This window comes from Myotis davidii, unplaced genomic scaffold, assembly GCF_000327345.1.
Source record: "Myotis davidii unplaced genomic scaffold, ASM32734v1 scaffold370, whole genome shotgun sequence".
Lineage (NCBI taxonomy): Eukaryota > Metazoa > Chordata > Mammalia > Chiroptera > Vespertilionidae > Myotis > Myotis davidii.
Genome location: NW_006288615.1, coordinates 17,962,716 through 17,976,421, shown reverse-complemented (window position 1 = coordinate 17,976,421; position 13,706 = coordinate 17,962,716). Strand labels below are relative to the sequence as shown.

The window sequence follows — 13,706 nt, the reverse complement described above, 5'->3', positions numbered from 1 at the left end:
ATCATTAAAAGTGTGAAAAGGATTTGAGAACAACAGGGAATTCTAAAGTTTAGATGTTTGGAGCAATCTTTATCCATACCCAAAGTAAGATACATAGTGTATATGTAGCAGAACCCCTGGGCCTGCTGGGGCTGGACCCCGGCAGTGAAGGCGATGCTAGGATTTACCTAGTCATGTTTGGACTAACGTATCAATAAGGATGTTGTGGCACAAAATGAAATATTATTAAAAATTGAAGTCATAATAGACCAGTGGTTCCCAAACTTATTTGGCCTACCGCCCCCTTTCCAGAAAAAATATTACTCAGCGCCCCCTGGAAATTAATTTTTTTTAAATTTTAATAGCAATTAAACAGAAAGATATATGCCCCCAAATGCACCTGTGGCCATCACCGCCCCCCTGGATCGCTGCAGTGCCCACCAGGGGGCGGTAGCGCCCACTTTGGGAATCACTGTAATAGACGAATATAACATTAGGGAATAAAAGTGTCCACATTTCACTTCCAAAGAAAAGTGAAAATTCCATAATTTCAAAAGAATGTGGGATTTAGGTAGACAGAGATTATAGCACTGTAAATTATATTTTAAAGAACCACAAATAGTTATGACTTGCAAAAAAAAGCAAGGCAAACTGAACGATGGACTGTCGGGTAAAATTCTGACCGCCACGCCACAGAAGGAATGACACAGTCAGAGAAAGGGCCAGAGAATGAAAAATAAAATTCATAGGAATGGCATAATTTCAACGTGAGAACAGGTAAGCTAAAAGTTTCAGAGACCATACAGAATTTCTACAGGATTACGAGTAGGAGGCCAGAGTATATTAGATGCACCTGTACTTTTTACCTCTAACAGTCAGATGCTGCTCCCATTGGGGTCACCTCTCTTCTCCTCTTGTCTTAAATAGTCTTTTTTGGCCTGGTCTTTTGTCTGTCATCTGGCCATTTATCCAACAGGAAACAAATCCCTGATTTTCTTGTGGCCTTGCGATTACTTGGAGCTTAACTCCAACATTTCGTTCTTATTCAAAAGATCAGTCTTCCTAAAAGCTCACCTCTCAGCTTCTTTGCAGCTGGAGGAGACATGTGACTGTGTTCTGGCTAAAGCCTTTGCTTAAAGGGAAAGGGGTCAGAAGACAGCTTCCTGGCCCTGACACACCTGCCTCCTTCCTGAACTTAGATGTGATGCTGTGTACAGAGGAGGAAGGGGCCTGGTCCTTGATGGCATTACAGATAGGTGCCACCTTCCTCTGGACTTCTTGCTAGATGAGAAAAAGAAATTCTATAGTATAGCCACTATTAGGTTTTCTGTTATTTTCATCCAAGAGGATTCTAACAAATAATTACCATTACTGTTAAGTCCTGGGAACTAGGGGCAAATCCATTTGGTTCCTCCCCTCAAGAACCTTAACATCAAGTGAAGAAGACTGAGATGGAAACAGAGTCCTATACATGTATAGCAGAGGTAGGTGTAAGGTTCTACTAGAGCACAAAGGAACAAATAAGTCTATTGATAATAGCTAGGAAAAGCTTCTTAGTGGAGACTGAAAGGGCGAGGGCTACGCCCTCCATCTTGCCCCGAATCCTCCATTTTTGGGCAACAGCCATGTGCTCAGCAAGCAGCTTCTTCCCGGAAGCCCAAGCCTCTGCTAGCCAAACCCAGGATTTCTTTAAACTAATCAATGACAATCAAGGGACGTGCATGCCATAGATATGACCACATCCTGTGTAACAAGACACCGACCTGCGCCTGGCCAATCAGCAGGGCCCACAGTCCTCTCTCCTCCCCTTACTCCAACCCCCCTATTAAACCCCTCTTCCCACGGGGCTCTCGCGCTCTCTCGGCCGCTTGCAGCTGTGTCGGCGAGTGTGGCTGATGTGGCTGACGGGGCGGGGGGGGGCAAACTAGTTTGAATAAAGATTCTCTGCTTTTGCATCAGACTCGGCTGGCTCCCTGGTGGTCTATTGGGGATCTTGAAATCTGGGCATAACAGGGACAACATTGTGTTGGATCTAAAAGAACAAGTGGGGATATTCCAAGAAGAGACGGTGAAAGCCCAGGCATCTCAGGCAGAGGGATTAGCCCAAATAAAGAAAAAAGAATTGTGAAAGTGCATGTTATAGTCAGAGAACGAAAAAATTTGGAAAATATGCTAATAACTTTGTAAATGAGTAGAGTCTATAATTAGCACTGTATTCCAGTTGATAAAAGGTTGGCAATTCTGAAACTAGTATATACATATACTGGAATTAAACAACTCAGAAATAGGGAGCAAATGGTGGGAACCAAGTTCAACAATATAATATATATATCCTTTACTCTGCCAGCTGAGAGGGCCTAGAAGCAACCATACCCCACTGCAAAACACACACACTAAGCACCTGGATCTTGTTTCCTAATATCATCCAATATAATAAAAGCTAAGTGTCCGGTTGACTGGTCGGACATTCAACCAAGCAAAGCGTAATATGCTAATGACATGCTAAGGCTGCTCAACCACTTGCTATGACATGCAATGACCACCAGGGAGCAAACACTCTGACGAATAGGTTAGCTTGCTGCTGGCGTCCGGCTGATCTGGACTGAGTGAAACGGGATGGACATGCCCTGAAGCCTTCCCACGGTCCCATGGCCTGGCCTGCGCCCTCTCGCAATCCAGGACCCACTGGGGGATGTCAGAGAGCCGGTTTTGGTCCGATTACGCAGGCCAGGGCGAGGGACCCCACTGGTGCACAAATTTGTGCACTGGGCCTCTAATTCACTAATAAAGGTAACCAGGCACTTTGGAGAAATGGCTAATTGTAGGGCTGGGGGAGGGAATATAAGATAAATTTGTAGCATCTTTTAGTGCCAGAAAGTAGGAAAGTGCTCAAAACAATCTCTTACCCTTTGAGACAGCATGGAGGGATCTGGTCAGTATTATGCTAAGCAAAATAAGCCAGTCAGAGAAAGACAAGTATCACATGATCTCCCTCATTTGTGGAATATAATGAACAAAATAAACTGATGAACAAAATAGATCCAGAGACATAGAAGCATGGAACAGACTGCTGAATCTCAGAGGGAAGGCAGGGTTGGGTGGGGAGAGTGGGAAAAGAAACTAAAGAACTTGTATGTATGTATATATGCATAACCCATGGACACAGACAATAGTGTAGTGAAGGCCTTTTGAGTTTCTTAACCCATGTCACCTAGTAACAAAAACAGAAACACTAACAATGAGGAGGAAATCCTGCTTTGAATGAGAGGCTCTTACAGTGTGGTTAGAAAGAGCCACAAGGCCATAAACACCTATGAAAGAGAAACATTTTGAACAAAGGCTAAGATGTGGACTCTTATCCACCATCTCATTTTACTATGAAGGTCATTATAATGGATCTCCAACCCTTATTCTTCAAGAACAATCTCCCACTGGACACAGGGTTACTAAAAAAGGGTTCATCAAACTAAGGCCCCATGACAAAATTTTTTTTTTTAATTCTTACCTGAGGTTATGTTTGTTGAATTTAAAGAGAGAAAGGGGGAGGGAAGGAGGGACGGAAGGGGGTGAGAAAAGAGGGAGAGAAACATCAATGTGAGAAACAATGATCAGCCACCACCCGTATGTGCCTTGACTGGGGATCAAACCCGCAACCTAGGTATGTGCCCTGACCAGGAGTCAAACCCAACACCTTTCGGTGTATAGGATGAAGCTCCAACCAACTGAGCCCCAGGGAAGGGCCCATAACAAATTTTTAAATCTTGGTTTAAAAACCAAGCCAGGACTACTAATCATGATTTTTGGTAAAGCCACTTACTTTGGCTGAGCCTCATGTGTATAGGTTCATTTGTAAAAATGAAGGTAAATCTTGGTTTTATAATCCTATATAATAAAAGCCTAATATACTAAGTGTCTGGTCAGCCATTCAACCAATCAAAGCATAATATGCTAATGATATACTAAGGCCGCTCAAGTGCTTGCTATGACATGCACTGACCATTAGGGGGCAGATGCTCCAACCAGTAGGTTAGCTTGCTGCTGGGGTACAGCTGATCAGGACTGAGCAAAATGGACCAGACACGCCCTGGAGCCCTCCTGTGGTTCCTCCCTGGCTGGTCAACCTCCTTTGTCCCTCCCCAGCCCTGACTGTGCACCAGTGGGGTTCCTCGGCCTGTACTGTAACCTCTCGCAATCCAGGACTGCTAGGGGAATGCCGGAGTGCCAGTTTTGGCCCGATCCCACAGGCTAGGCCGAGGGACCCCACGGGTGCACGAATTCGTTCACTGGGCCTCTAGTAATAATAATAATCTAAGAAAATCAATAGGAACAAATGTAAACTGCTACTTGATTTCAGTGTCTATGTTTGCATTTATGATCTTGTTGGCAACAAGCAGCACAGATATAATACAGGAGTGATGCATCTGAGTATACAGCACACTGTTAAAGATTCTGCAGTATTCTGAATAGAGAAAAGTGGTGAGGGAACTGAGAAGTCACACAGTACACAGCATAGTATGGATGGGCTGAAGTTCAAAGAATCTGTGTGGCAGTGATCAGTCAATTTCTTGTTTATAATGAGTGCTGCGAATGAATTTTGGTGAAACACCAGTAGTCACATTATCATACTGCTCATTTAAATTTTATTGGCTTTGTGGTTATATCTCTCCAACTATTTTGATTTTGTCACTGAATAAGAGCTCTATGCAAAAGAAACTTACACCTGGATTTATGTAACAATATACTAAAAATATTTTAAGTCAACCCAGGGGTCTGCGAATTTTTCTTTCTTTAAATGAATGTTTACATATTTTTCAACATTGAGAAATACAGCATTAGAAGATTCTGTTCCAGAGCATTCTACTCTTATTCCTCTGTAATAGCTGAAATAGCTCAAGAAGGGCAGAATCACCTCAATTCTCCTTGGAAAGCAATTTCAGGTGAAGAGGTGAAGTTTTGAACTAAGTTAAATCCAGGCTTTGTCACTTACTACCAACATAACTTCTGATATGATACTTAACTTTGTTAATCTCAATTTCCTGAATAAAATGTAGCTAATAAGATTATTTCAAAACACAGAGAAGTTACAAAAGGTGATCTATGTAGCATATTTGTAGCATGATGCTGGGTGCATGTTAAGTACTCAATAAACTTTAGTTGATATTACTGTTATCATTAGTCTTGCTCTTCTTACAATTTCCATGAGTACTACATGGGGCTTCATGAGTACTACAGGATTAAACCTTCCATTATCCTTCTTAGTTTAAACAGCCCTAAATAGTTCCATCTTCTCAAACAGATGAAAGACTAATATACCAATGAAGTGGGGGTAGTACAGTAGCAAGTGCTGAATATAGTAATATTCAGAATATAATAAGCCTCAAGTTCAAATCCTGGCTCAGCTATCTACTAATCATGATTTTTTAAAATAATGTTTTTCCAAAGTTATGATTCAACAGGTTTAGAAAATTATGATTCAACAGGTCTAGAAAAGGATTGGACTCTGTGTTTTGTTTTTAAATCCTCCCCCGAGGATATGTTCTTTGATTTGAGAGAGAGGGAGGGAGAGAAAGAAAGAAAGAGAAAGAGAGAGAAAGAGAGAAAGGAGAGGGAAACATTGATGGGCTGCTTTCTGCATGCCCCCTACTGGGAATAGAGTCCATAACATGAGCATGTGCCAGACCAGGAATTAAACTAGTGACCTTTTGGTGCATGAGATGATGCTCATCCAACTGAGCCACACCAGCCAGGACTACTAATCATGATTTTTGGTAAAGCCACTTACTTTGGCTGAGCCTCATGTGTATAGGTTCATTTGTAAAAATGAAGGTAAATCTCAAGTCACAAAGTTCTCACACAGAACACTGTAAGCTACACAGTGTTCCACAAATGTAAAGTCAAATGATTACTCTGGAAATTCCAGAAACATCCCTAAAGGGCACCCCTTAAAACTTAAAAGGAAACAGCCACACACAAATTAATAAGTAATTAGGAACAAACACCATTCCTACTTCCCGCTGTTGAGCAACCAGGTGTTGAGGTGGACAATTCGGACACAAAGCCAAACTGAAAGTAACCATCAAGCCTTTTATTTACTGTGACAGTGTAAGCAAGAGAGCAAAAGAGGCATGAGCTCACCAGTGTTCCATTTCTCCCTGTGGAATGGCACCAGGTAAGGATCAAGTGATGCAGCCCGTATGGGGGAAACTGTCTCACTGCCCAGGAGCCACCCCCTTCCCCAGGCTCCTGCCCTTTTATGGCCGATGGTCATGGATGTCGGGAAAGGGAGAGCTAAAAATAGAATGGTACTGAACCAACATGGAGAAAGTGTCTACTGTATACAGAGGCCCCCATAAGGAGTCCTCTGAATGCAGTCATCTGGGCTCAGAATTGTCAAATGACAAACTAAAATAATTCAGTAACAAGTTTGATGTCTTTTATTCAAGAGAAACCAATCCATGGTTTGGGGGTGTCGACGTAAGAAATGTCCAAACTGTAGAGAATTTTATGAGTTTATTTGAGCCAAACAGATGACATACACTTTGGGGCAGCAGTGGGGTGGCAGCAGTGGTGATGGTGGTGGTGGTGGGTGGGTGGGTGAACCATAGCTGGGACTGGATTATAGGATAGTTGACAAGATTATGTGCTCTCTTGAGGGTTAATACCCTTTTAGAGGGCTATTCTGCTATTTCAAACGTGTATTAACCTAGATACACAGGAATAATAGGCAGGTTTGGCTTACAAACTTTCACTAAAGAAGTTACAGGCCTGGGGCATGACTACCCACCATGGCCTGCCCAGTTAGGAATTCATCATTAGATCACCCTGTGAGGTTATTTTCCATAGAACCCCCTTTTTCATCCAATGGGGAGTACAAGCAGCGGAGCACTCTTCCCAAGGGATGTGGGGCAAGAGCAAGAATTGTATGGAGCCTTAGAAGAGGCAGTGTGAAAACAGGGCGTGGTTGGCTGGGAGGACGGGGATTCCTTACGGAGCTAGCAAGTCCTCTATTTTCTAGGGTAAGGTGAACTAATGTGGAGTGGGAGGACTGTGATTTGTGAAGGTTAGGTTTCCTTGCGGGTGTTTCCTGAAAGTGCAGGCTGCAGAAACCACCATTTTGTGGGTCCTGATGCACGAAGTAACTATCAGAATGCAGACACACATATGAACATGGCTGCTCAGGGGGCCTCGTGGGGAGGGCAGCTTCTCCCCTCAGGCCTTCCGGGAAAAGCCCTGTCATTGCCTGTGGTCAGCCCTGAAAGTCACGCAGAGGAGTCTGATGTGGAGCCTGCTCCTCACCCGAAGGAAAAAAAGAACACAAGTACTCTTTACCCAACACATAATAAACATTATGCTGAGAAATTATATCAACAAAAAAACGAGTACATTTACTGTGGGTAAAAGGGGCTCTGTGGAAAGTAACTGCACAGGGTGATCCGATCATAAACTCCTAACTGGACAGGTCACGGTGGGTGGTCATGCCCCAGGCCCACAACTTCTTACTGAAACACCTATAAGCAAGCTCTGTCTACTGTTCTCGTGCATCTAAGTTAACACCCCTTCGAAATGCCAGAGTAATACCTTCAAGAGAGCATATAATTTTGTTAACTATCCTATAAGCCAATTCATTTCTTGCTTTCTCCCACCTTCATGTAATCTTCCTTATGGTCTCTCCTTAATTTCAAATGCATAAGAGAAACCGCAAAACTGTTCATCTCTGGAGCCTTTGAGATCTTGCTTCTCAGCAACTGTCATCAGTTTTGGCTCAAATAAACTTATAAAAACTCTCTGTAGGTTTTTTCTTACGTAAACATTAAGAATGATTTCTTTCAAAGCCCATGAATAATAATGCTGCAGCGAGTTTCTTAAGAATAATTGAGAATATTAGTTATATTCTTAACCTCCAAGGACCATATCATGTAGAGAAACCTTAGTAATCTTCAACCTATAAAAGTCTTATTTCTAAGATCATCTGTAAGTCAGTTGTTAAGAGCTCAGAACCACATTTTTAGAGGAACATTTCAAATGGTGATTAATATACCAGGCTAGTCCACACATTTTTTTAAATCCATAATGCAAATGAAAAGACATTTGTTTATTTTAAATGGCCTTAGAAAACTGGCAAATTCCATTTTCCCAAATAGCTGAAACACTGCCTGGGGCAACTTGAATCTTATTTAATACAAAAACAATCTGATTAAATAATTCTTTTAAAACAACAACAACAAAAATTCCATAATACCTATCAGCCATCTCTTTGCCACCTGATAATATAAGGAATAACTATACAATAATGCTGTTTAACTAAAAACTAGACTGGTACATCAAAGTAAGTGTAGAGCCTTCAAATAAGTCACCTTAAGAGATTACTATTTACTCTAATAATAGTAAAACACCCTTGAAATTCAATTTTCAGATAATGGCCTAATGGCAAGCTTACTGATTCTTTTTAATATCCTCAGTGGTGGCAAATTCTTTGCTTTAAGATATATACCCTTTTTGTCTTTAGAGTAGTTGTTATTCTTGTTGCCATAAATGTATAGTCTCCCAACATAACCAGCTTGGAAATATCATATTCATTGAGCTATAGCTTCTGGTATGTTCTGTTTCCTTAAACAGACTTAAACAGCCAAACCTCATAAATCAAGTTCACACAGTACAAACTGTACTACCACAAATGATAGTATCCTTTTTGCTTATTCTTTTTTAAGAAGCCAAAACTATCTGGAAATATGAGCTAGATGTTCTTTGGTTTGGGGTTTTTTTTTTTAATTTAAAAATTTTAAAAAATATATGGATAGCAAAAATAGAAAGTATACAGGGGGAAAGATCCTTCTTATGATTGCAACAAGAAATGTGAAATACCTAGCATTGGCATTAATGTATAGGACTGATATAAAGAAGCTATACAACATACAGAAAAGCATGGAAGATAATTTTAATAAACAGGAAGACAGTACATGGGTTTCTGGAGTTGAAGATTCAGTATTTGTAAAAATGTAAATTCTTGCCAAAATCATCTATAAAATTAAACTTGTTCCAATCAAAATTCAAAAAATGTTTTTGGAGAACTTGACCAAATGATTTAAAGTTCATCTGGAAGAATAAAGATGCAGGAAGCGCCAGGAAAATACTGCAGAGGAAATGAGTGATGCTGGTTGTGTCAAGATAGGGTTAAGGAGGTGGGGGAGTGCTTGCTCCACCAGACATTACAATATACTATGATGCGCTGCCTGCCTCCAGGGATAGAGCCTGCAACCTGGGCATGTGTCCTGACTGGGAATCAAACCCGTAACTTTTCGGTGCACAGTTCGATGCCCAACCAACTAAGCCACACTGGCCAGGGCAAGGTATTTTTTACATTGTGTAATGAAATGTGTCAACATTAGGAAGACATGTATAACTCAGTGAACCAATAGTTTCCAGGTGACCAACATACAGTATCACAAAATCATGCATGGGTAAAAGATCCATTCAAAGTACGAGACAGACTAATGAATTTAAATGTAACAGACCAATGGATTTAAATATTATATTGCAGTTAACCTTTAAGAAATTATCCCATATTGGAATTTGGTGCAGTGTCAAAGAAGAATATTCACACACTTCTGAAGAGACTATTAAATTACTCCTCCCTTTCTAACTACTAATACATCTGTGTGAGATTACATTTTCTTCAAATACATCAACCAGAACATATCATAACAGACTCAGCAGAAGCAAATATAAAATCCAATCATCTTCTCTTAGGCCAGACATTAAAGATATTTGCAAAAATGCAAAACTATACCACTCTTCTAATTTTTTTGGAAAAATTTTTTAAATAAAAATGTCACTGATGCTAACATGCCATGGGGTATTATTGTTACTTTTAAATAATAATAATGTTATTATCTTTTCTTCAGTTTAATTTTTAATACAGTAAATATGGGTAACTATGATCTACCTAAATGAAACTCGGGGGAAACTGAATAATTTTTTAGAGTGTCTAGGGGTCCTGAGAAGAAAAAGCTTGAGAACCACTGCCTTAGCTTAATTATCTGGGGTGACATGGGGATTGGAAAGTCCGCCCTTTTAAAGAACGGTGCAATGGCTTACTACCATTTTGGCAAAGGTGAAATGTTGGTCAGTGTGTGCAGGAGCAAGCATCCTCACACACTGCCAGGGCTGAAAAATTAGCATAAAGAAAAAATAAAGAAAACTAAAACAGGAACTAACTTTAAAAAAATAACATATATGCTTGGGCTGAAAGACCTTTCCTGAGGGAACTGTGGCAATACATATGGAAATTTTTAAAGAAAGACCTTTATGGAAAATTCCATTTATAGAAATATATCCTAAGAAGATAATTGGAAGGATCCTAAGGATTTGTCACAGCATTGTTTGGACATTATACTGAAAAAGTCCAATCTAAATACTCATCTTTAGAGGACTGACTAAATTACTGTACATCCATATAAAGAAGGTTATGTAGCCACTTAAATGTTGCTCAAATCTAAATTTATTGATATGTAAAGAAGTCCATTATTTATTGGCTAAAGGAAAAAAGTCAGGTATAAGAGAGTACCTTTAGTATGCTCTTTTAAAAAATTAGCATAAAGAAAACTAAAACAAGAACTAACTTTAAAAAAATAACGTATATGCCAACAAGTATACATATTCATAGGAAAGGTCTAAAAGAATTTATAATAGTTATCTGTCATTGAAAGGCTCAAGGAGATCCTTATATTTTCTTTTTAATATATTTTGAATGTACTTTTCTCTTTTTAAGTAAACTCAAACTACTTTTATAATCAGAAAACATAAAAATATTTTCAAAATCACTTCTATATAATGTTCATGGGTAGAGGATTCATGCTTGGGAAGGAAGAAAAAAAAAGATGGTATAGGCAGTATTAACAGTAACACTAGAAAGGTTTCCAAATTTTTCTGGTGGTCACCCATTTACATGGAGGGAAGACGGCATGGAACCTATAAGAGCCCGGTTAATGGGACCTGGACAGGGTGCTGTGGATGGCTGGATTGAAGACCCAAACGCACTACGGCCAAAGAAGTCCAGAGAAAGGCTACTTTTAAAAGACCCCAATTTGTTAGACCAGGTAAGGCATAAAATGGCAGATGCTGAGCAGGCAGGGCAAAGAGCCTTGAAAGAGAAAGAAATTATTAGAAAAGGCAAAGAGTAGCCGGAGGAGGTGGAAAACAGACAAATAATTCATACCAGAATGTCAAATTCCGGCTACCCAGAAACTTCCTATTCACCAACTATGGCTGGAACTTGCTACGTGCTACAGGGCTGTGTGACATTATGGCTGCTCTCCGTCTTCACTCGGTAACTTTCTTATGTGCCAGAACCTTTTCATTTCTAGCACTTGATAATCGTCGGGCAGCAAACACAGATGGCACCAGTCAGGTCTACCCAGCCCAACTCCTGGGAAAGCTTTTGCACCCTCTGCTGGTCAGCTCTACGCCAGAACAGGAGGGTCTGTCTCTGAAGGAGACAACTTACCAAATCACAGGGACACACTTCTGTGTTCTCTACCTGACCTCAGTGAGGAATCTGGAAACCATTTTCTCAAACTGTGCCCCTGACCCCAAGAGACAATTCCAGATCGAAACAATGCCTTCGTGACATCAAGAAAAACATAAAAACTAAAGTCCCGTGAGAAAATGTACCATCAAAAGCATTTATTTTGTTTTTTAAAATTTATCTTTGTTGTTGAAAGTATTACAGGTGTCCATTTTACCCAATGACCCTGCAACCCCCATCAAAAGCATTTTAAATTCAAATGATTTCACCTTATGACATAATAAATAAATAAAGGTATGTAGATGACTGCACACTTGATATGACTATACAAACCTATTAGAGTTTTATTCTGATTGAAAAACCTCAGAATTACTATAACAATAATATTTGTATAGGTTTTACAACGTACAGAAAGCTCTCATTTTCACACCTAATCCTTACAGCAATCCTATAAGTGAGAAAGGAAGGCAAACAAGCATTTGTATGATCACCATTTCACAGATGTGGGAGATGAGACTCAAAAGAGGTTTCGTGGGTTGCCTTGATCACACACACACCAGAGCCACAATCCAAGCAGGCCCCCTCCCTCCCAGCTCCACAGCCAACGCAGGACACGCTTCTACCTGTGCTGCTGATCTATCAGGAGTCTTCTAAAGAGTTGATATGTATTTTAGGTGGAGAAGCAGACAGCCTAAAACATGTTTCTATGATATATTTAATTTTGTTTCAAACATCACCAAAATTTTAGATGCTGCATCCTAAGTCTGAGCGATTTGCACTGGAGGCAGTGCCCTGTCCTAAGGAAACATCAGTTTAACAAGGGAAGTGGACATTTTAGTGAGGAATCTCCTGAAAACCAAATGAAGTTAACTTCAGCATTTCTATGTGTGTCATGCTTATGCCCATAAAAAGTAGGTCCTGTCAGGCTTTCTAGCTTCTGCGTCACTTAGTCCTGTAGCATGAAACTAGTGTTGGGAATCCTCAACTGAAGAGTAATGATAAACAGAATCAAAGAATTATATGGTGCCGTGTGCCGGGCATACTCTAGGTGCTTTACATACAGTGACTCATTTAGTTCTCCAAGAACCCATTTAACAGACAAGTACACTGAGGCACCTGAGGTTAAGTTACTTAGGATAACCAGACGTTCACAGCTAGTAAATAGTGAGGCTGAGACCTGGACCCAATAACTGAATTCATTTCCTTAACCATTAAAGCTATGCCGCCTCTATATAGTGGTGTCTTCCATATTTCTGTTGTATTTTTAAAGTACACTTTTCATTTTAGAAAAATTTTAGATTTATAAAAAAAGTTGCAGATAGTGAAAAATTCTCCTATTATTAAAATCTCACATTAGTATACTTGTTATAATAAATGAAGCCAATATTAATACGTTATTATAAACTTAAGTCCGTATTTTATTCACACTTCTTTCGTTTTTCCCTAATTTCCTTTTTCTCTTCCAGGATTCTATCCAGGGCACCACATTACATTTAGTCATCAGGCCTCCTTAGGCTCCTTTGGCTCTGAGTTTCTCAGGCTTTCTTTGATTTTGATGACCTTGACAGTTTTGAGGAGCGCTGATCTGGTATTTGATGAAATACTCCTCAATAAATATCCATCAGATATTTTACTCATGATTAAACTGGGGTTATGTGTTTTAGGGAGGAAAACCACAGAAGTAAATTGCCTTTTTCTTCACATCATATCAAGGGTACGCAATATGAACATAACTTATTACTGTGGATGTTAACCTTGATCACTTGGCTGAGGTAGCAGTTTCTCCACTGTAAAGTTGCCCCCCCCCCGTCCCCCTGCCCTTTCCATACTGTATTCCTTGAAAGGAAATGGCTATGTGTAGGCCACACTTAAGGAGTGGTGAGTTGTGCTCTACCTCTTTAAGGTAAAAGTAACTACATAAAATTATTTGACATTTTTTTGCATGGGAGATTTGTCTCTTCTCTCCCATTTATTTATTTATTTATTCAATCATTTGTTTATAATAGTACTAGAAGCCCAGTGCACAAAAATTTGAGCACTCGGGGGGGTCCCTCAGCCCCGCCTGTGCCCTCTCACAGTCTAGGACCCCTCGGGGGATGACCATCTGCTGGCTTAGGCCTGCTCCCCAGGTGATTGGGCCTAAGCTGGCAATTAGACATCCCTCTGGCAGCCCAGCAGCCCTCCGGAAATGTCCAATTGCCAT

The 13,706-nt window shown here is 40.2% G+C and overlaps 1 protein-coding gene across 4 annotated transcripts in view; it reads right to left on the bottom strand.

Moving 5' to 3' along the window:
* METTL8 (methyltransferase like 8) overlaps positions 1–13,706 on the bottom strand; it is a 79,541-nt gene that overhangs the window by 58,595 nt on the left and 7,240 nt on the right. The window lies entirely within an intron of this gene.